The 23216-nt window shown below is 35.8% G+C and overlaps 1 protein-coding gene across 47 annotated transcripts in view; it reads right to left on the bottom strand.

Annotated features, from left to right (window-relative positions):
* The window catches only part of EGFEM1 (EGF like and EMI domain containing 1), a 688205-nt gene that overhangs the window by 415665 nt on the left and 249324 nt on the right, over positions 1–23216 (bottom strand). The gene's annotated exons all lie outside the window — the stretch shown is intronic.

Below are 23216 nucleotides of genomic sequence, written 5' to 3'. Positions count from 1 at the left end.
AAAATATTAATGGAATGAACATTAATGAATAGGATGACAAATTATTAAAAGCTATTTTTATATCTAAAACAATACCTTAATGGTACACACCAAAAATAAGTTACTATGTAGGACATAATAATTTAAGTCTACCACTCCTTCTCTTTAATGTTCACCAAGATACTACCTTTGACTATATACACTCTATTTTTTTTAGCATTTTGTAGAAAAGTATAATTCTTAGAAATGAGGATGTTGTTCTTACCCGAGTAGGGGTAATATAGAATATGTAGAGAAAACATACACTTTTTAACCATTTTAACTTATTTCAAAAAATTTCAATTTAAAAATTTAGCTGGGAAGAATAATAGGACAGCACACTACTTTGAACATATGACTAAAGGGAATATAAAATCATTATAACTTGAAGTTTTCAAATCATGCATAAATTCTCCTTCTTCAATCAGAGCTAGAAACTTTGCATTGTGATTCATTCCCTTAACTTGCACAGAAACCCAGTTGATGCCACTTGGATGCAAAAGCTTACCCAAAAACCTCTACATGGAGAAAAGCCATAGGATAAGCTACAAACAAATGCAAGATGGAGTAGTAGCATTACATGCATGTTTGCCTGGGTACAAAATGTAAAAGAAGCAACAGCAGAGTGGAGCAAAGGTCATTCAATGAGCCTGTAATGCTCCAATGCACCTTGAGATGCATGGAGTCTGAAGTAGCAGACAGAAAGAGGAGGGCTTTAGAGTTAGGGCTTTTTGAAGTCATTTTCCACTCATTAGTCCTGGCCATGAAGGTAATACCAATCCAGACACCCATGCTTCCTTGTTCAAAAATTGAATATAAGACCTGAGCTCGTTCTAGAATTTAAATCTCAAACCAAACAGCACAAAGACCAAATAAATTTCTTACTAATAACAATTATGTGGAACTTCAGGGCTGCCATATGTTCAACTGTTAATAAGTCTAGGTTTTCTATTGCTCCTCCAATTTCCTGGGCAACTCCCATAACCTTGCAATAGATCCAGCAACATCCTCACTTTTACTTAATTAAGTTATAAATGGTTTCTGATGCTTTCAATCAAAGAGTCATGACTAAAACAGCTCCTATATCCAGGAATGGTACTGACATCATTGGTCAAGGACCTGTGAGCTGGCCCATGTAAATTTTTCTTAGACTTGACATTCATCTCAGTTTTATAAGAGATCTGAGCAGTGTATAAAGATACAGTTTCTAATCCCCAGTATACTTTAAATGTAGCCAGGAAGATAGAAATCACACATGAGAAATGATGACAGAACTATGAATAACTAAATTACTAAAAAAAAATTTTTTTAAATACAACTTTCTGTGCAATAGAAAAGAAAGATAATGGAATAGAGCTGAACTTGGGGGACTTTTTAGAAGAAGATCAGGACTGAGTACTGTGAAAGGAAAAATCAAAATGGAGTCATACTGCTACGAGAACTCTCTTTAAATGAAGCCAGGAGGCCATTAAGGACCTGTGGCTTATGTACCTTCTCAGCCTGAATGGAATCTGACCTTTTGATCTGGTGAAGTCATCCAGAACACCTGGGAGAATTCAAGATACTTATCAGACCCTTAACCTAAAATAATTCATGATTCCTTAAGGACAAATATTTTCTGACTAGCGCCAGAATTAATCACAGTTCTCACCAGGCAATTTTTAACAACCTTTTTGTCTTTTTAAGCCTGACTCTTTCCCTTCCTTGAAACATTTCTTTGAGATTACTGGAATCTGTGTCTCCCAAACCGCAATTCTCAAAACCCCAAATAAAATATTTTCCTATCTGCCTCCTACTTTGTTGTTGTTGTTGTTTGTTGACAGTACAAAATAGAATCTAAATAAACTGCTCCTGTTATTAGGAGTATAAATAGAATCATCTCTCAGAATCTGCTGGGGCAGGGAGGGGTCGGTTCCAGTGGTTCTACAGTTGCCAAAATCTGCGAAAGCTCAAGTCATCTATATAAAATGGCAGAGTATATGCATATAATCTGTGCACACCTCCAGTCCACTTAAATCATCTAAATTACTTATAATACCAGATATAAATGTAAATACTATGTTAATAGTTGTCAGTGTGTAGCAAATTCAAGTTTTGATTTTTGGAACTTCCTGGAATTTTTTTCCCCATATATACTTGATTCGTGGTTCACTGAATCCACAGATGCAGAAACTGTGGATACAGAAGGCTGACTGTAAATTAATCTCAATGAAGGAAACTATCTACTGCATATACTTATATAAGAAAATAAAACCTAGAATTCCCGTTGTGGCTCAGTGGTTAACAAATCCGACTAGGAACCATGAGGTTGCAGATTCGATCCCTGGCCTTGCTCAGTGGGTTAAGGATCCAGTGTTGCCATGAGCTGTGGTGTAGGCTGCAGATGCGGCTCGGATCCTGAGTTGCTGTGGCTCTGGCGTAGGCCGGCAGCTACAGCTCTGATTAGATCCCTAGCCTGGGAACCTCCATATACCACAGGAGAGGCCCTTGTAAAGGCAAAAAGACAAAAAAAAAAAAAAAAAAAGAAAGAAAGAAAGAAAGAAAATAAAACCTATCCTGTCAAGAAAGGCTTTGGAGGGATATAATGAAGTGAAGAGTCAGGTCTCTAGTGATAAAATGCACATTAGTAATGCAGCTGGCAGGTACACATAAACAATCCTATCTCTGCAATCCTATCTCTGCTCACCGCCAGACACACCTTGTTCTACAGCTGTGCCCAGTTTTCAAAAAACAGAGGAGCGAAAGACTAGCATGGGAAAGTAACAAGACAGACCCAAAGGGGTGAGAAGGTGGAAAAGAGAACCTTCAAGAAAGTGATGTGCCTGTTTAGTGTAAAGAAGAAAAGAGTTAGAGGAGCTAATTCAACAGTTTAGAAAGGTCATATTTCAAGATATCAGAAATGACAGATTTGCTGTCGATGCAAAATACAAAATACAAAATAATACCATATGACAACAACGAATTTAATGTTTACAAACATCAAGTCTTGGTTTTTGAAAGTAGTCAAGCCCTTTAATTTTCAGGTTTTTTTTTTTTTTTAATTTGTTTTAAGGGTTCCATCAGACATAAATTTCCATGACTTTGGGATTTTATGTGTGGCTTGATTGAGGGATGGGCCACTCCCTGGGGTTATCTGTCTACAAAGGTTAAGCACAGGACAGGAAATTTAGGGAGACTGAGAAAAATTTACTTATCACATTTCCTCTTAGGATCAATATGCTGTGGTTCAAAAGACATAACACTGAAGAGCCAGGTGACTATATAATTTATCAGCCAACTCAGGACTCTTTTGAAAATTATAAGGGGTTGTTAATAACTGTGTTAGAACATGGCACAGAACACAGACATATACACTTTATTGCAAGCCTCTGAGGGAAGGACAGGGATTAAGGCTCCCAAAACAGATTCCCCTAAGAATAAGAGAAGTCTGGGCAGGTGTTTGTTTAGCTAAGTATGCTGTAGGTCTGGGGTCAGAGTACATGGCTCAGGACAGCTTTTAAAGAGGAAAGATCCCTTCTCTCTAGCCCCTCAGCTTGCCCTGTCAAAATGAATTGAACACATATTCGAAGAGTATTCATTTAATAGGGTGTTACAATTATTAGCTTGAATTTATAATGTCAAAAATATACCTTAAAAAGTAAGAAGAGATTCCAGAAAGGCAAGACACTGCTTTTGCTAAATTTCCCATCTGCAATACAAAGCTTTCCTTCTCTTCACAAATTTTTCTCCTTCAAACCCTTCCCCAACCTTGTCCTCGTGGAGAGTTTGTCAGAAGTGCCATGCCCTGATTTCATTATGACTCTTTCTTTTTTTTTTTTTTTTTTTAATCTTTTATTTTTTCTTCCTCTCTACAGCATGGGGACCAAGTTACACTTACATGTATACATTTTTTTCCTCCCTTTGTTCTGTTGTGATATAAGTATCTAGACATAGTTCTCAATGCTACACAGCAGGATCTCACTGTAAATCCATTCCAAGAGCAATAGTTTGCATCTGATAACTCCATGCTCCCAACTCTTAAATCCTGAAACTCCCAAAGAAAGCCCCTAGTACACTCACAGCTGCACCAAGCTAGGCAGAACTCCTGGTGCCTATGTTACATTAACCAAAGAAAACACCTCATCTGTATCTGGCTCAAGTAGTCAGTTAGCTGGAGTAGGTGTGGGGAGTGGGGGCTTGATCACCAGTTTGATTATAGTTAGCTGCCGGTACTAGGTCATTTTCAAACCACAACTGGAGTTGTTCTTTCTATATTTAGCCTGAGACAAAGAGAAGGTGTGTGGAGACATGTAATTTGCCCCATAGACAGAGACTCGAAAGGTCAGTAAGACAGCAAAAGAAATCTCCGAGGAGGAGGTTCAAAACTGTGCTTGGCTCTTTAGCGATCACCTTGCAGTTTAGGGTCAAGAAGTGATGAGATTTAACTTTTCTCATCTCTCCCCTGTGAAGAGGGAGGCAAATGAGTAATAACCGGGGGGAGAGGGCCCTCCAGATGATGGAGTGTGATCACCTGAGCAGTAAGCAAACAGACTTGCTCCTGAGCCAGAAGAAATCACATGGCAAGGAGATCTCATAGTATCTGGAGCCTGTGATTTCCCCAACTAATAGCTCTGCAGAAAATCCAACGGAGGAATGGCAGAGGTCAGGTTGCTGGCTTGTGCCCTCCCTTGGTGACAGCTCCAGGCAATTTTACCATCCAGCTGTTCTGTTTTTCAAAACTAAAGTAATTGGAATTGAACTACAGAGCTTTGCTAAAACCCTAGCAATTAACAGTGCGATTTTCCAAATTGCACTGTAATGGGAAAGTGTCCATCAATCAACCCGGTGAAATAACACATTTTCTCACCAGATGTGAGATTTAATATCTTCATAACTCTCCGGATTTACCACTTATGAATTGTCAGCCTTGCCTGGAGCTCTGAGAATTAATGGACTACATCCCTGCTATGCAAGGAAGGTTTACAGTTGTAAAATATCCCCACCTTCATTTTAGATATATTTACCAAAATATTCTTAAGATGTAATCAGAAAACAGGCTAGATGGGAAATTTTCATTTCTGTTTATTATGTTATATAGTATCATTGTCTAGATAAATATAGCTCCCACAGTCTCTGGGCCACACACTCCTGTAACAGGAATAACCAGTTTATCACTGGCCGTGAACAATACATTACAGTGCAAAAATGTAACAGCTTTAAGTTTTAAACTTTAGGATATCCTCTATGGTTTTGGGGGTTAGAGACCCAAATGATTCTAAGTTTCTAATTCCATATATGTATGCGGGTCCTGCTGTTCATCCTGGACTAAGAAGAGAATTCAAAGATCCCACATATATGCATCTTGTCACTATGGTTATCAGGTACTTCAGTTCTCATTTTTGCTTTCACTCCAATCTCAAATATCTGAGCCATGGCCAGGATGAAGCTGCTTCCTGAAAGCAGCTCAGGCAGATTCCTGTGATGCTAGAACCTCCAGCTTTCCAGGTTTGGAAAATTATTCTTGCCTCCACTCACAGAGGAAAATATTGTAACCATGAAGGCCATGACAGGCTTTGCATGGACTGAATTCATGTTAAGAAATTATTTTTCTTCTACAGTGTTGTTCCAGGCCCTGCGCAGCAAAACGCGCTGGGTACCAAGTGGGTACAGAGGAAAGGCTACCATTAGGAGAGGTCTCCCAGGGAAGACAGTGTCTCACCCTGTCTTCCCATCACAAAGCCTGTATGTTGTCAGACATTGGGCTTGCTGGAATGATTACAGTTATATCAGAGAAAAGAAGTCACAGAATTTCTAGCATTCTAAAGAAACTCACAGAGACCATTGATTTCATTTCCTAATTATATAGATACATAAATGGATTCAATGAAAACTGTCAATCACACCATTGTATCAGCTAATAAAACTTACTTGGCATAATGTGTTATCCTAAATAATCTGTCATTCATTCCTAACTCGTAACGTTTAATTCTCCTTGACCATATTAGTTGACTTTAGAAGCTAATACATCTTTCCTTTTTTTTTTGAAAGAGGGAACATCAGAGGACATGAAGAGATCATTTTGCCTAATGATCAAATAATTTGATATATTCTCTGTAACTTTTATTCTATCAGAGATTAAAATCACAAAGTGATAATTATATATTAAGAAACAGTTCAAAACCCATAAAAGCAGACTGATAGAATACAACTGAGATTGATAAAATCAATTCAAATGATTATAAGAATCCCCAACAATAGAGAAATTAATTACTATTTAATAAATAGTATTGGGCCAATGTGATATCAGTACAGAGAAAATTACCTTAGAGTCACTTTTCATACCATACAGTGTATTAATTCCAGATGAGTTAGAGTTTAACATTTTATTGAAAACTAGGGCAACAAAAAAACTGTTCCTCTCCAGTTATGGAGAAGAGATACATTCAGGATACTGAAAAAAATAGAATCTATTAGAATCTCATCGGAGGCAAGATGAATGAGTAGAGATATGTGAAACTAAAGCATCTAAACTAGGTAAAAGAAAAAAGCAACATAATGAGATCATGCAATAAATATATCTGACTAAAGCATACTATCACACACACCCATATTTGTGCATGTGTGTAAAGAATTGACCTGTTGTACAAATCAGTACCCAGCAGGTGCCTCACAAATAAAGGAGATATACACAATTTCACATGAATAATAGGATAGAAGACTATCATAAGGGGGTGGAAACACAGCCTTACAAAAAATTTAAAACAATAACTGAAATAGCACCAAGGTATCACTGCATATGAACTGACATGGGCAAATAAAATTAAAACTTCATAAAGCTCAAAGTGGGACACTGGGGAATTGAATGTATAACTCAAGGTCACCAACTGGAGGCCATTCAATGATCTAGATCAGACTAGCACAATTTCTTTCCTCATAGTGTTCAAAAATATGTCACGTGTTTTGCCAGAGCTTAAAAGTTTGAGATTTCATATAAAACCTGAATTTCTAGAGTCTAAATGTGAAGCTGTGAAGTTCTATGCCAACGCTAGAACTGTCTTCTCACAAGGCAACATCCAGGCAGAGCTGAGTAGAGGATACCACCCCTTCTAGATGGTACCTGTGTCCTTCAGGTTGTTTCAGTCTTCACCACCCTCTGTGGTCAAACACCTGGTCAGCTGTGCTTTCTTTCTTTTTCTTTTTTTTTGTCTTTTTAGGGCCTCACCCGGGGAATATGGAGATTCCCAGGCTAGGGGTCCAATTAGAGCTATAGCCGCTGGCCTACACCACAGCCATAACAATGTGGGATCCAAGCTGTGTCTGCAACCTACACCACAGCTCACGGCAATGCCAGATACTTAACCCACTAAGCGAGGGCAGGGATCAAACCACATCCTCATGGATGCCAATCAGGTTCATTAACCACTGGGCCATGACAGGAACTCCCAGCTGCACTTTCTTATCTTTTTTTATCTTGTCAGTTCCGAAAACTAGGAAAAGCTCACGTATTCATAATTTACATTTAGGATTTATGATTTATACATGGCTGAAGTCATTAAAAAGTCGTTTGTTCTCTCCAGAAAGCTATCTGGAAATGTTTAACAACAGTGAAAAATCTATTAATTTCTTTCATTATAATAATTCCATTTTGGGGACTTTATGTTAAAAAAACCAATATGTATCTCGAGTCTCTGTCCCCCAACACTACCCCAGCCAAAAGAAATAGCTAGATAAACTACCATGCAGAAAAGACTTCATGTAGTTATTACAAATAGACTACATGCCTAGTTTATGAGAATGTGAAAAAGTCACTAAAAAGTGATCATATCAAGTCATGCTAATGACTTAAAAATCTAGGGCTTTTTTTTTTTTTACTTATAGTTAATTTACAATGTATTAGTTTTAAGTGTACAACAAAGTGATTCAGTTATAAATATATTTATATGTAATATTATAGATGTCATGAGACATGTTTCTACAATATTTTCTTAGCCTCTTTGCTGAAAACTCCATTTTGCCCTGCTTTACTTCACCCCATCTTCCTGCTTGAAAAACAGTCGCAGTGCTGGTGAATGACTTAAGCTTAAGAACAAAGACCTAAAGGCATAAGCTATTCATAGGGTCAGCTGAATGAGGACATAATGCGTTGGTCTAGGCATGCTGGACCTGTGCAGATGGGCACGCCATTTGCACAAGCACCATATGTCCTCAAAAGAATAAGAGAAAGAGGAACCTCATGGCCAAGTGGTTTATGAGCGGTCGTTAGCAGAATATGCATTAGCAAAGAGAACCAAGGTGAAAACCTAGGCAGGCTGTTTGTGGAAGCACAGTAAGGATTCTCTGAAATGCTATGCATAGATAGCTAACTCAAATGCTAATGATTGTTAAATACCTAAAGGTCAGAGTAAAAGCTTAACCATCTACCAGCTAAGTGACTTTTAAAATAATAAATAGAACTTAAATAATAAAAAAAAAAACCCCTATATCCTCCATCTATAGCCCCCTCCTCACTTGTCGTAATCCTAAAGAGCACAATAAAAGCAGTGTGGTTTCTTGAGGTGGTGCTCTTGGTCCCTGAGACCTTGAGTCCCCTGGTTCCCACCTTTACTTAAGATAAATGTCTCTGTGTCTTAAGTTAACTTTTTTCCTTAAGTTTCACAGCACCTGTTCTTCAGCCCCATCCTGCTGATATGTCTTGGCAATTACATATATATATTCTTTTCCAGATTCTTTTCCATTATGGGTTATCATATTAGTATATTTTGCTGTGCTATAAAGTAGGTCTTTGTTGTTTACCTATTATATATACAGCAGATGCATACATTAATCCCAAACTTTTAATTCCCCTCCATTATCCCCTTTGGAAACCATAGTCTGTTTTCCATGCCTGTGAGCCTACTTTATTTTGTAAATAAGTTTATTTCTATCACTTTTAGTTTACACGTATAAGTGATATATGATATTTGTCTTTGTCTGACTTACTTCACTTAATATATCTCTAGGTCCATGCATGTTGCTGCAAATGGCATTATTTCATTCTTTTTTTAATGGTTGAGTAACAGTCCATGTATTCCAAGGGTCTAGGGCTTTATACGGCAGAGGTGAGATGTGAAGGAGGAATGCTGAAGATTGAGTTCAATATTAGGATATATATTTCACATAAAGGTGTTTAAAATTATTTAAAAAAAAAACCCTCTAAAGGAGATACCTATGCAGTTCTGTATATTCTTTAGAAGATTTACCTGTACAACTAGGAAAGCAGTTGTGACCACTTGCTTGAAGAATTTTAATTCAGAATCTGCACAGCCCCTTTTTTACTTCATTCACTGTTTCCAAACCCTGAGGATTGAGAACTTCCTCCATGCATCAAATTGAAATATCTACTGTGTTCATTAAAAGCCCACTTTCCCTTAAAATTTGAAAGAGTGAAACAACGATCTACACTTACACAGTCAAATTCTAGCATTTTACGTTCCATAAGTCAGTGAGCCAGGGATGTGAAATAGCTAAAGTCCAAGGCCTTGGAAAAGTCAGAACTGGATTTAAATCCTACCTTCAAATCCAAGCCATTTAATCTTTCTGGTTCTCAGTTATCCTGTCTGTTAACAAAGAGGACAATGGTTTTGGTCATTCTAGGATCTAATAAAGAGTAAGGGCTTAGTTTAGTGTCTAGCCTATATAACAAGTTATAGCAGAATCTACTATTTTTATTGAAATCATTCAAACTTTAGCTTTGTTTTCCTATGAATTCTGACATAAGTTTTAGTTTTCTCTCTGTAATATGTTTGTCTTCTTAGAATCCTCCTGGGATTTTTCTGCCTCTTTCTTCCAAAGTGTGACTTTTGCTATGTGGTAGCAAGCGTTCTGCAATATCAGCATCCAACAAGGTCGGTGTCCTAAAAGGTGAGGCAAAGACTTCATAATAATAGTTGTTATGATCAAGGCATGGAAGAATTTACTATAACCTTCACAGTCTGTCTTATAGAAACCTTACTCTAAAGTTGACCAAAGAAGAAAAGAAAAGAAAAGAAAAGAAAAGAAAAGAAAAGAAAAGAAAAGAAAAGAAAAGAAAAGAAAAGAAAAGAAAAAGAAAAGAAATCCAGACACTGGAAACTATATTACAGTAAGAGTTTCTCAGTAGGGGCTCATTATCACCATATTAACAAATCAAGTAAGCTATAAATTTGCCCACATACATGCCATACCTTCTAAATCTCCTAAAAGAAAATCTGATGCCAGTGCTAAAGATAGAAGCATGACATTTTCAATTAAATTCCCTTTATTTACTTACCATTTATCATTCAAAGCCTATTTTTAATAAAACTGGCAGCATATCTTTTTTCTTTAATGTTCTAAGAAGTAACATATATTACTTTGCATTTGATCTTAAAAATCATTTAATGAATCATTTAAATGATTGCAGACTCCGGCTGAAGTTAACTTCAAGTGACAAGAATATAGTTGTGACATTTCCCATCACTAAAAAGCTTAAGGAGACCCAAGGCTCATTGGAGGTAAATATGCTTCTGACTCATGGTCAGAGGGAAATATCAGAGATTATCTTACAAGTGGAAAAGTACATCCACTTAAAATTTTAAATGATAATACAAACAAAAAGGGGGTCACTCTTGTTCTTTTTAGTCTTCAAATATGTTTTATTTTTTTCTTCCAGTTTTGTTGAGATAAAATTGAGACACAGCACTCAATAACATAAGCTTAAGGTGTATAACATTGATTTGGATTACATACATCCTGAAATAATTATCACAATAAATTTGGTGCACAACTATTACTTCATATAGATACAGAAGTAAAGAAATAGAAAAAAATTTTCCTTGTGATGAAAACTCTTATGATTTACTCCCTTAACAACTTTCATATACAACATTCAGGGGAGTTAATTATACTTATCATTGTTCATTACATCTCTAGTATTTATTTATATTATAACTGGAAGTTTGTGCCTTTTGATTTTTTCGGTGGTGTTTTTAAAAGTTTATACGCCGCAGAGATTTTAGCAGAAAATTTTTTAGAAGGTTAATATAAATGTTGTTACACATGGGAGTGGGAGTGGGGGTAAGTATGCACTCCTAAGAATTAGTAGTGAGTGTATTCACATCCAAACACAGCCTTAGAGGAGGTAAAATTATACTTTTTATTGCTGAGTATAAGAAACACAGGATGATTTTAAGATACTTGAAACAAACTGCATTTGATACACAAACCAACAATATATTTGCTCTATAACTGTAGAAAAATAAGTGACAAATTTATTTTTGTCAACTGAAAAAAATAAATAAATAAAGGAGGGAGAACGAGTGCCATCTTGTGGAGAGACCTACACTTACCACATCCAAGTTATCTGTGCCCTAAGCTTTTCCTTCTCTCTTTTGCTTTTACCATCCAAAGTTTAAGATGGATTTCCTTTCTCCTTTATCCACTCTGCTCTTTTCCTAGTATAAAACAAATTACTTTCTCGTGGAAAAGATATTGTGGTTGGACTATACTTGGAAAAATCAATATTGGAGTCTAGGCAATACTAAGAAAAGTCTGCTGAGATGTTGGAGCATTCAGGGATGTACAGACATTTTATAACATTGTATACAATTGCCAAAGGGGCACTATTCATTTTTAAAAGGGTAGGTCCTAAAAGTGACGAAATAATTCATGTATGTGACAATCTGGGTCCCTCCAGAATTTCATGTGTTCTGTCATATTTGAGAAATTGAGGCAGCTTACTAGATTGAGCATTTCCAAATTTTGTACTCAGCAGTTCATCTTATAATGTGTTTGAAGCTCCATTTGTTTATTTATATTGGATATATTTAACCTGACAATTTCCTAGGAAAGGAGTTTACTTTCAGTATATTTTAAAGGATCAACTGCTAAATACTACAGTCGTAATCATAATCACTCTGCGAATTATTCTGGTAACAATATTAATGATAATAAGAATAGTAACTATGATATATTAAATATAGCATGACAACTACTTTAAATATGATATAGAAGTTTTTTAACAACCCTGCAAGGTAAATATCACACTATTAAGCAAATTGGTCAAGACCACAGAGCCAGCAGTAGCAGAGCTGAAATCTGAGTCAAAGCTTACAACTTTCCTCAACACTAAATTTATTCTCAGGTCTGAAATGTTTGAGACTTCAGAAATAACTGCAGTCGCAAACAACCATCCTGAAAAATAGAAGCTTTCCAAAATATGGCCTTAAATCCCATTTTAATTATTCTGGCTATGTTCCATTTTCCCAACATCCCAGCCAGGACTAGAATTATGAAAATCACTGTATGCGCCACTGAAAAACAGTTTCATTAGCATAGAATGAAATCCAGCTATTTCTCAGTGGGGGACAAAAATTACCCTCAATTGTAAAAGCTTATTAACTAGAGATCACTTTTTAGCGATCTCTATTCAACATTAGATAAATGCTCCTTAACTATAAGCCATGAAGTGATTCAATATCAACAGCTACCTCCAAGCAAAATTTTCTAGGCTTCAAGTTTTGTATCTGACCATAAAGCTTTTTTTGGAGTGGAAACATTTCCTCCTTAAATAACAAAAAAATTAAAGATTCAATAATATAACTTGAAAATGTACTCTGTAATTCTCATTCTCTCACCTTTGCTGGAAATGTATATGAAAACTTGGTTTTGTTGATATTGTTCTTGCCATTGTGACTTTTGTTTGTTTGTTTTGGTTCCAATTATCTACCTTAGCAATTTTTATAATAAATCACAAGTTTAAGTAATTAGCATAGGACATTATTAAAATTACAAATATTATTCATAGCAGCACATTTTCTGATGTTTCTTTATATCAAAGCAAGATAGAGGGCTCTCATCTGAAAAAATAAAATCTGTATGTTCCAGGAAATGTTAACCTAAAAACAAACAAATAATTTTCCATCCTTTTAGGGTTTTTCTATTTGTCTCAATGTATGGATATCAATGAAGGCAAATCAAATAATACATTTTTTATTCACACTTTTCATTTTTATTGTTCAGTTTCTGACATTTAAGTAATCAGGGATCCCTTTAGGCTGCATTTTTTCTCATCTGATTGATAGTGATCTTGAAAATTTTAGAGCAAATAGTCTTCAACTTGTGAGTTTCAGACAACTGTAGATAAGCGCATTGACTACAGAGAATTTGGAAATTCTTATGTGCAAATATTTTTGTAGGGTGAACGAATGTATGATAGGTCACACGCTCTTGAATATATACATAGAAACGTCGTTTATCAAATGCATGTGTTGCTTTTGATTAATACAATGGAAATTCGTTTATAGCTCATTGTCCTCATCATTGTCATTATTCTGTATATTCTAAGTTACACAAGATGAAACATGAAACTATCTTAGATAGAGTCACATTGGGAGACATTGTCCAGAGGTGACAGAATTTCTTTTTCTTGGTGGTCATCATCACAATGTCACTCAGAACAAAGAGATTCATGGAGCTGCCCAGGCATAGATTGATAAAGAACACCGAGAATGAAAAGGAATGTCATGTATCAACAACTAGCAGTGGCCCTTGCCTGGTTCATTACTTTTCTATTTCTTCTTCGAAGATGATCTGTAGGTCCTCCCAGATCAAACGTCACAATTCTAGCTAACTGAATGTGGTGGTTAGTCACTGCAGATAAAAATGCCCGATATTTTTTTCTATTGCTTTCACACAATGGCCCAAACCAACCTTTGGAAATTTTTCCTAGGGAAGAAAAAAAAAATTCTTCCTTACTGTCAGCCTCCTCCTCTTCATTCCTCCCCCCCCTTTTGGAAATTAAGGATTTGGGGTGGGGTTGCCCATTATTCAGAGAATGATCAGTGAGAAAATGCAGGAGGAACAAGAGCCTCTGCTCTTTGGTTCGGGGCAGTAAGGCAGAGCTGTGCAGCCCAGCATCCTTAGCATGGAGGTGCAGTGACCACTGAGCCTTCCTGCTACCATGTGCAAGTTCAAAAAGAGTAATTTCAATGTAATGGTTCAGTTGGTTGCTCTGTAGTGAAATAAATTATTTCAGCCGCTACATTTTTGAAGTTACTCCATCAGAATTTTAAATCCTTTTCCATACATCCCCTAAGGGTGTGTGAGCTGAACCAAGCCTCCTTTCTGTTTTATGATTTCTATGCTGATGGGAGTTCACAGCAAAAATAACTTCCAAACATCAATCAGACCCTGTCTGTCTGCTCTTTTATTCGACATGCTTCCTTTTCATTGTGATAATATACTCCTTTTACATTTAAAATATGACATTCAATACAAATCACTCGTTAAGAACTTCGTATGAAATACAAACCTTATCAAATGCAGGAAAATTAATAGAAATCATGAAGGCAAAAATGAAAGAGCATAATACAGATTCGGTGAAATTATCTTTTATTGTACTTAAAGGGAATGCAATACAATTGCATGATGTATTTGAGTGCTTTTGCACTCTTATTTTAAACAAAATTACCTTTAACCAGTGTGAAAGGAGGAGGGGCATATTACCAAAGAGAATGAACTGGCATGAAAATGGAAAATACTAAAATGAAGTTCATAAACCTTCCTAAGATTTTTCTAGGTGTTTCAAACAATTCCTTGATTTGATTCTGGAAGGAATTCAAAAGTGAAGTGGTTACTTCTTAAAATCAAGTGTTTATCAAACTGCAGGTTGCAACATTTTAGTGGGCTGCAAGACCAATTTAGTGATATTAGTTAATGAAATAGGATAGAATGGATCAGAAAATACAGAACCTTGCATATGGCAAAGATAAAGCCTTTGTTGTTGTTGTTAAGAATGTATATGTGCTAGCTAGCAATAGAAAATGTATTACTTAACAAGGTACCAGACCAGACCAAAATGTCTAAAAATTGCGCTAGTACATTTTACATCACCCTGATAGGAGGTGGCAAGTCAGCTTCTAGTGAAAAAACAATACCTACCGCATCTCTGTATATGCTCAGAGGATCATGGATGGCAAAGTGTTTTAGAATTATTCCATGGAAATATAATTACAAATCCTTCATAGTGTATATTCCTTAACCTAAAGACAATGTGCAAAACCCAGCAGGGTATTCTTGGAAATGGATTAGTCAAGAATCAAGACTTTTCACTTTAATTTTAGTTAATATATCTCTTATTAAAATATAAGTTGGGGTTGCCATGAGATTTAATTAAGATCATGGGCAATAAGAAAAAGACAAAACAGCACCTTTTGAGCGCCTTAAGCACAATTAGAATATCCATACATTCTGAATACTAGTTTGGTGTGTCCATTACATCTAAGGGTCTCAAACTATCTGTAGAAGAAGCCTCTTAACAATCAACAGAACATTAATGTTTTGCTTCACATATGGATTTTTAAGCACTCTAATTTTTGCTGAAAATTTTGGTTTAATAATGTTGATAATATAAATGATATGCAAAACATTGATAATGGCTGCATTTGTTGGGTAATCTGCTATATGACGAGGCACTGTAAATATATCTCACTTAATTTTCAAAATAATCCTATGAGGCAGATTTTATGACTTCCATTTTGAGAAAAAAAAAAAACTCAGAAAGACTTAATAATTAGTGGAGTGTCTCAGGATTTAATTCCAAATCCAAGGTATCTCTCATTGTCTCAGGAAAATGAGAAATAACAGAAAAACCATTCCTTTTCTTTATATTAATATTTTAGATTTCTTAGTTCTTTAGATGAAAAGATGGAAGGAAGGAAAGGATGAAGGAAGAAGGCAAGAAGAAAAGGAATAAACAGATTCAAGATGAATTTTACAAAACTAAAGTATCAGAACCTGAGATAATGTACGTTTTGTAATAACTCGTGAAAACAATAAATGTGTGATTTTTAAATTGCTGTAGCTCTGTTGCAAACATGAATCAGTAAATGGGAAGTAACTCCACACTGGCATGAGATAATAAAATATTCATTCTTAGTTGTTGCTCAGAAAACAGGGAAAGGATAAAGAGAAGGGAGGGAATGGAAGGAGAAGGAAGGGAGGAGGCTGCTCAAAAGCTGTCTCAACAGTGTTGAGGTGTGACTGAGGACCCCACTTGCTATTCCTTTGCCTGACCTCCAGCATGCACACGGCCTGATGACCATTAGTAGAGTGATTCCTCTGAATTAAATCTTAAACTCATGTGACCTAAGAGATGAAAGGTAGCCTGGCATGGAGGAGACTGCAAAGGCTGAGAGGTGAGCAAGCTCTGGATTCATAACCTTGCTTTGCTCTTTCCTGGCCTTGTGACTTCAGGAGAATTATTGAGCATGAATTAAAAGCAGTAATATATGAGGAAGTGCCTTTATTACCGTTTGGCATACAACCAGTTCTCACAAAATTGTGGCTCTTATTAATTAAAAAGATTTAAAGCTTATTCCCCTTCAACAATATATTAACTTCTAATATATAAAGAATAGTCAGTTACAACCTATTAAAAGTATTTGCCATATTTTTCTCAACTCAACCTTACTTACTATTTTTGTCATTTCAAGTAGTACCTCCCATATCATGGTGTTCTTATTATTTTTCTTTAAATCAATATTATTTACACTTAAATCATAAAGTTTTTACCATCAATGGAAAGTTGGGAATGAAAAAAGAAAGTTTCTTTCCTAAAATAAATATGTGACCATTAAAATTAAAACAAATTGTTCATCCATATTACTGCCTTAAATAATGAAGAGACACACTTGGAGAAATCACATTTTAGCAAATACAGAGAGAAAGGCCTTGATGGCATTTAAAAAAACATAGTTTGTTTCAACAAATGATGGTGGAACAACTGCATGTGAATATGCAAAAGAATGAACTTGGACCCCTACTTCATGCAATACAAAAATTAATTCAAAATGGATTAAGACCTAAATATAAGGCTAAAACTATAAAACATTTACTGAAAAAATACAGGTGTAAATCTTCATAACCTTGGACTAGGCAATGGTTCTTTAGACTTGATACCAAAAGCACAGCCACAAAAAAATCAATAAATCAATAAATCAAACCTCATCACAGGTAAAAATTTTTGTGCATCAAAGGACAATATAAAGAAAGTGAAAAAACAACCTATAGAATGAGAAAAAATATTTACAAATCGTATATCTTGATGAGGGTCTAATATCTGGAATATATAAAGAATGTTTAGAACTCAATAATAAAAAGACAAATAACCCAATTTTAAAATGGGCAAAGAATTTGAAGACATTTCTCCAAATAAGAAATACAAATGGCCAATAAGTATATGAAAAGATATTTAACATTATTAGTAATTAAGAAATGTAAATCAAAGCTATAATGAGATATCACTTCATATACATTATAATGGCTATTTTTTAAGTGACAAAAACTTTTGATGTGAATGTGGAGATTTGGGCATCTTCCTGCATTGCTGATAGAAATAAAAAATGTTATAGCTACAATGGAAAGTCAGTTTCTTAAAAAGTTAAACATAGTTATATGTTCCATCAGTTCCATAACTAGGCATCTTCCCAAGAGAAATAAAAATGTATGTTCTCAAGAAATCTTGTACACATATCATCATAGCAGCATTATTCATATTAGTCAAAACTGGAAAAAGCCAAATGACCATCAACTGATGAATGGATAAGATTCCCATGAACTAACGAAGAAAAAAATGTGGTATACTCTTACAATGGAATTATTCAGACATAAAAAGGAATGAAGTACTGATAAAAGCTAAGATGTGGATAAAACTTGAAAACATTATCCTAACTAAAAGAAGCCAGGAAGGAGAAATGGCCAATGGTTATATGATTCCATTTACCTTAAATGTCCACAGTGGGGCAAATCCATGTAGGAAGAAAGCAGATTAATGCTGCCAGAAGCTGGAGGGAGGGGAGAATGGGGAATGGCTGTGAATGGGAAGTGGTTCTTTTTTGGAGGGGATAAAAATATTCTGGAATTAGTGAAGATGGTTGTACAACTCTGTGAATATACTAAAAGTGACTTAATTTTATACTTAAAAATAGTGACTTTTATGGTATATAAATTATACCTAATTTTTTTTAAAAGCATTGTTTGGAAGCATGTGGAAGGAACAGGAAAAGAGTCTTGGAAAAGTAGTTTGAACATGAACAGTATGGTTTCACTCAGTCACTCAACAAACATTTATGAGCACCTACTATGTGCCGGGCATTTTGATAATCACTGAAAATGCTGGGAGGAGCTAAACTGGAAATTATCATCTAAGTTTAATGTTATTGTAAAGACTCCGAGATTTTAAAGGGTCATGTTCACAGGATGACAACGATAATTTAAAGAACATGATAAGAAGATTCCAAAGATGAACAGTATCTCTATACTAATTTTGCTTCAGGCTAGGAGGTCAATAGGTAAAAATCATGAAAAAAATTAGTATAGTAGAATTATGCCATAAAGTTTTCATTTAAAATTCATTATCATATTCTTAATCATTTGTACAGCTTAAAAAAAATAAAACCTGTATACTGTCCTTTCCTGACAGTGTACTCACCTTACCATGGCCTGACTTGTTCCTTCATTCATGCTGAAAGCCAATGCTCAGAGAGGGAGAGAATCAAAGTCTGAGGGTCTTTGACCTTTCCACTCCATTCTATATATTTTGTAGAAGAGCAAAATATATAGAGTATATATATATATACTTAGGGTTCTTAGGTTCTTAGGGTACTAAATAAGTAACCTGAAGAAGGCCAGGGTGGAAATATATAACGTGTGCATGTGTGTGTATGCTAACACTTGTATCTTTTTTCTCAGTGGTCAATAATAAATATTTGTTCCTGGCTTCCTCACATTGACATTTGTCCCATCCTTCTCAAATGATATTTCTTGGAGTGTGGAGAAGTGGACCATTTTCTTTACTGTTGCATGGTGACAGGAACACTTTATTATACTAGCAGCATCTCATTATGCACAATCAATGCAAAAGAGTCTTATTTTAGCTGTTCAGCATTTGCTTTCAATGATGAAGATGAACACCATTGTCCTACAAATAAAAGTGTGAGTCCCCTCAGTCCACAAATTCTCTGCTGAAATACATTTATGAAATAGTACATAAAAGGATTATTAGGCAAAAAGAGTTTTAATGTAATTTTTTTACAAGATGATTCTTGTTCCCAAAGCCTTATCGTCATCAGTTACCTTCTTGAGTACCTGTAGATATTTATTCAATGTTAACTAACAATGAAAGACACCCCTGAAGCTACATATGAGGAAGTGCCAAAAGTTACATTACCCAAACAGTAAAGCGCATAAGAGCAGACAAATCAAAGCCTAAGTTGAAACCTAGCTTAAACTGCCTGCATACTTAACTGAACATTCTTGTGGCCTCTAGACCACTAAAAAGCCAGAACAAAATTTAAAAATAAATCTGCATCAGATGTAAGATACTGCCCAAACGTGTAAGACTGTTTGATTAATACAACTAATTTTGTTTTATTCCTCTTCTAAAATGCTTAAGATTTACCTATATCCATTAATTGGGATGGCTATAAATGCACTTTTCACACTTGTAATGTGGTAAAGCAAGAAAATAGATCGCAAAATTCTTCCTTTCTGGCAATGATGTTTGTTGTTAAATTGTAGGAGACAAAAGAATATTAAAATACGGACTATAGAAGCAGCAGAAAATGAAAGTCACCATAAGTTGCAGAATATAAAATCCACAGTATCACTGGCTTTGCTGTAAGAAATTAGGCTACCACTGAGCAGGCCTTTTCTCCTATATAGAATAGATTAAGTATAATCATGTCCTGGCAAATTTACTGAATTTATTTAATTAGATAAATTATTATGTGAAAACAAACAGAAAGAACAAATACATGATGCCAACTAGTCATAACAAATATCCAAAATAAATAAGGAAAAAAAAATCTATCCTTGTGTTGTATCCTTTTGTTTGTGAAATTTATGTTAGATGAGAGCAGGGATTTCTGCATGGTTTGTTCATAACTATATCTCTAGCACCTAGAACAGTTCATAGAACAAGGGAAACTCAGTAACAGGTTGTTGATCTAACAAATGAATGAATATGTAATACGTATATTACTTTCCCTTTTGTCTTTTCTTAAAAGTATCAAGTATTTTAATTTCTGCTCCATATACATCATAAAATATTTTATTAGGTAATTTAATAACCTGAAAGCAATAAAAGAGCATATTTCCAGTACAGAAAGGAGAAATTCCATAACATGCATAAATTAGTACTTACTGAACACATTACTTTGTTATACTAGCAAGAAAGAAGCCTTTGAGATATTTCTAATGATTTCTCTTGATTTACATATTAGAGAAGACTGTGGACATCAAATCAGCAGGCAAGGAGTAACAAAACTTAGTAATATCTGGAATCTCTAAATCTATACCTTATGCCTCAAAAAAAGTGCATTGCTTTTTTGACAGTTTATTGGAATCACACAAGAGAAGTATAATGAGGGTCATCAAACTTTTGAAAAATGTTTTCCTAGGAAAGGGGATTTTATGGAGAAAATATAATAGCAGACATTTTTCTGCAACAGGGAAGTATCTTTATTTAAAAATAAGATTTGGGAGTTCCCATTGTGGAGCAGCAGAAACAAATCCGACTGGGAACCATGAGGTAGCGGGTTCGATCCCTGGCCTCGCTCAAGGATCCAGCATTGCCATGAGCTGTGGTGTAGGCCACAGATACAGCTCAGATCCAGTATTGCTGTGGCTGTGATATAGGCTGGCAGCTGTAGCTCTGATTTGACCCCTAGCCTGGGAATCTCCATATGCCTCTAGCGTGACCCTAAAAAAATAAATACATAAAAAGCAAAAAAAAAAAAAAATTAATAAAAAAATAAGATTTGAAAATACATGAGACATCCCATGTCTGAATCATGTTTCAAGAGTTTTTCGCATTACCACATTTTAAAATTATATCAGATAGGCATTTTATTTGCATTTTATACAGGAGACGACAGAGCAAATAACTCGCTCACAATCTCATAACTAGAAAGCAGTAGAGCTGTACCTGAATCCAGGACTCTGACTTGACCTCCCATACTCCTTCCCTTGTGTCTCTTCTATTTATTATTGGAGTAAAAGAACTAGAGCAAGCCAACAAGTAACATCCACCATGGAAATTCTCCCATGGCTAGGCAAGTAATGAAAGTTGGATGGACGTCATGAATGTTACTGGCCAGTGGGGAGCCTGGCTGATTTAGGAACCATTAGCCAGCTAGATGGGGAAAATATGGTACATAAACTTGCTCTAGGGACATCGACTGGTGTTCGATCAGTAGCTGCAGGTGATTTAGAGTGCAGGGTGATATGATGTCTTTTACATTGCCTCAGTCTCCTGTGGACTCATCTAGCTCCTAGGATATGGAATTGTCCAGTTATCATAGGAAAAGGAGTTACCAAAACAGGAGCAAGTAATTTTAAAACTAAGTGCTGTAAGAAATTGAGAGCAGCTGCAGACCCTTCTACTGTTTTTTTTTTTTTTAATTTTTTGAGCTATACCTATGGCATATGGAAGGTCCCTGGCCTTGGATCAAACCCGAGCTATTGCATTCACTACGCTGGATCCTTAACCCACTTCCACCACAAGGGAACTCTCAGACCCTTCTTGTGAGCAGCTGAATAACAGAGCTCAAGAGTTTAAGCTGGGAACTAGGAGGCTATTCCCATGTATACATGGATAGATATGTATCTATGCATATACACAATGTAATACACAAATATACCTCATTAGCCTAGAGATGATGCAGAGAGCAGAGGGGAATGGAAGGCATTAACACAGAAAATAAGAAAGGAATTTATATTCAGGAGCAATGATATCCAGCCAGGAAGCAAGGAGCAAAAAAAGGGATCAGACAAACAAGGATAAAAGGTGTACGAAAGTCTTATTGTGCATTGTTGCTGATGGTGAATTTAGCCCTCGTTGCTGGGATTGGAGGGTAAGAAAAAGGACGAAAAAAAGGATAACTTCAGTCTCAACATAACTCTTTTGAGATCCAGAGAGAGTTAATAGTCACCTCTGCTCCATGAGCCCCTGGGGATATTCCTAGCCTTCCAAGAACTTTCTTGGCAGGGAGGCAGTCCTTATAAATCCCCTACTGGAAGTAGTTAGCGCCTTGGCTCATTCTACAAGGTCTTGAGCTGTTTCTGGCCCCTCAAAGATGCTCCCGTCTAAGGAGGTAAAAACATAAAACAATAAGAAGAGCTGGAGAACTGGCTGGGCTAGAGTTTAGATCCTGGCTCTGGATTTATATACCATTTCTGTTGTAAGACCCAGGGCACATATACCTCTGGGGGTCATGAACACAAAGAAGATAATGCCTGTCAAGGGTTTGATACTTTATCTTCTCATGCAAGGAAGACGTTTTATATGAGAGCAACAAAATCATCTTCACCACTGTTATGAACTATCTGTAGATTTCAGCTGCATTTTAGAACTACATAGGGGAGAGGGGCTAAATAATACCAATGACTTGGTATCAATCCAGACCATTTGTGTGGAAACCTAGAGGCCAGGCATGTTTTAATTTAAAGTCCCCTAGCTGACTCTGTTATTCAGTCCTGGTTGAGAACTACTGATCTAACATGAGTCAGTTCCTCACCTTGTTCCTACAGAGGTTCTTACTCCCTCTGGAATGACATGCTTTTAATGACAGTGTTGGGAGCACTGTTCTATACAGAGATGGGTTTAATATGAAGTTTCTGAAACCTAAGTTTCAAGCCTCCTCAATTCTATGAGCCCCTTCCAAGACCCCAAGTCTAATTCTGCATCCATAATTTTTTATAGTATATATATTAAATATGATTTCCTTCATTGAATTAGTTTCAAGCTCCACGAAACACAAATCCTTAAACTTTGTTCAACTTCTCTTGATGTAAACAACCAGCAGAAAGCCTCAAATGCCTGTTTTTTGCCTGGATAGAATCTGCTGTTCAAACTTGGCATTGATGACACTTTGTGGGCCTTCCTTGAATATTTGAAGAGTTGATGTTACCTTGAATTCCTATTAATGCTCATTGAGTCCTTCTCCCCTTAAAATCGACTCTTTTGGTCTTTCTATTGTCAGCCTTCCAAACAGCTGGCCCAGCTGGACAAACTACCTCAACCACCAGCTGAGAGCTGACCTGGCCAGTACATATTCATGTATTATACACATCCAGTGGGGCCCTAAGAAAATCTGGAAGACATTTGTAGCAAACTGAGCATTTCTTCTGGTCATTTTCCAAAATTCAGAGTAAAAATTAAT

Source organism: Sus scrofa, chromosome 13, assembly GCF_054392235.1.
Source record: "Sus scrofa isolate SSC_HxYL_T2T_F1_AM1 chromosome 13, Sscrofa_HxYL_maternal_Yorkshire_Landrace_v2.0, whole genome shotgun sequence".
Lineage (NCBI taxonomy): Eukaryota > Metazoa > Chordata > Mammalia > Artiodactyla > Suidae > Sus > Sus scrofa.
This window is presented reverse-complemented; position numbering and strand designations above follow the sequence as displayed.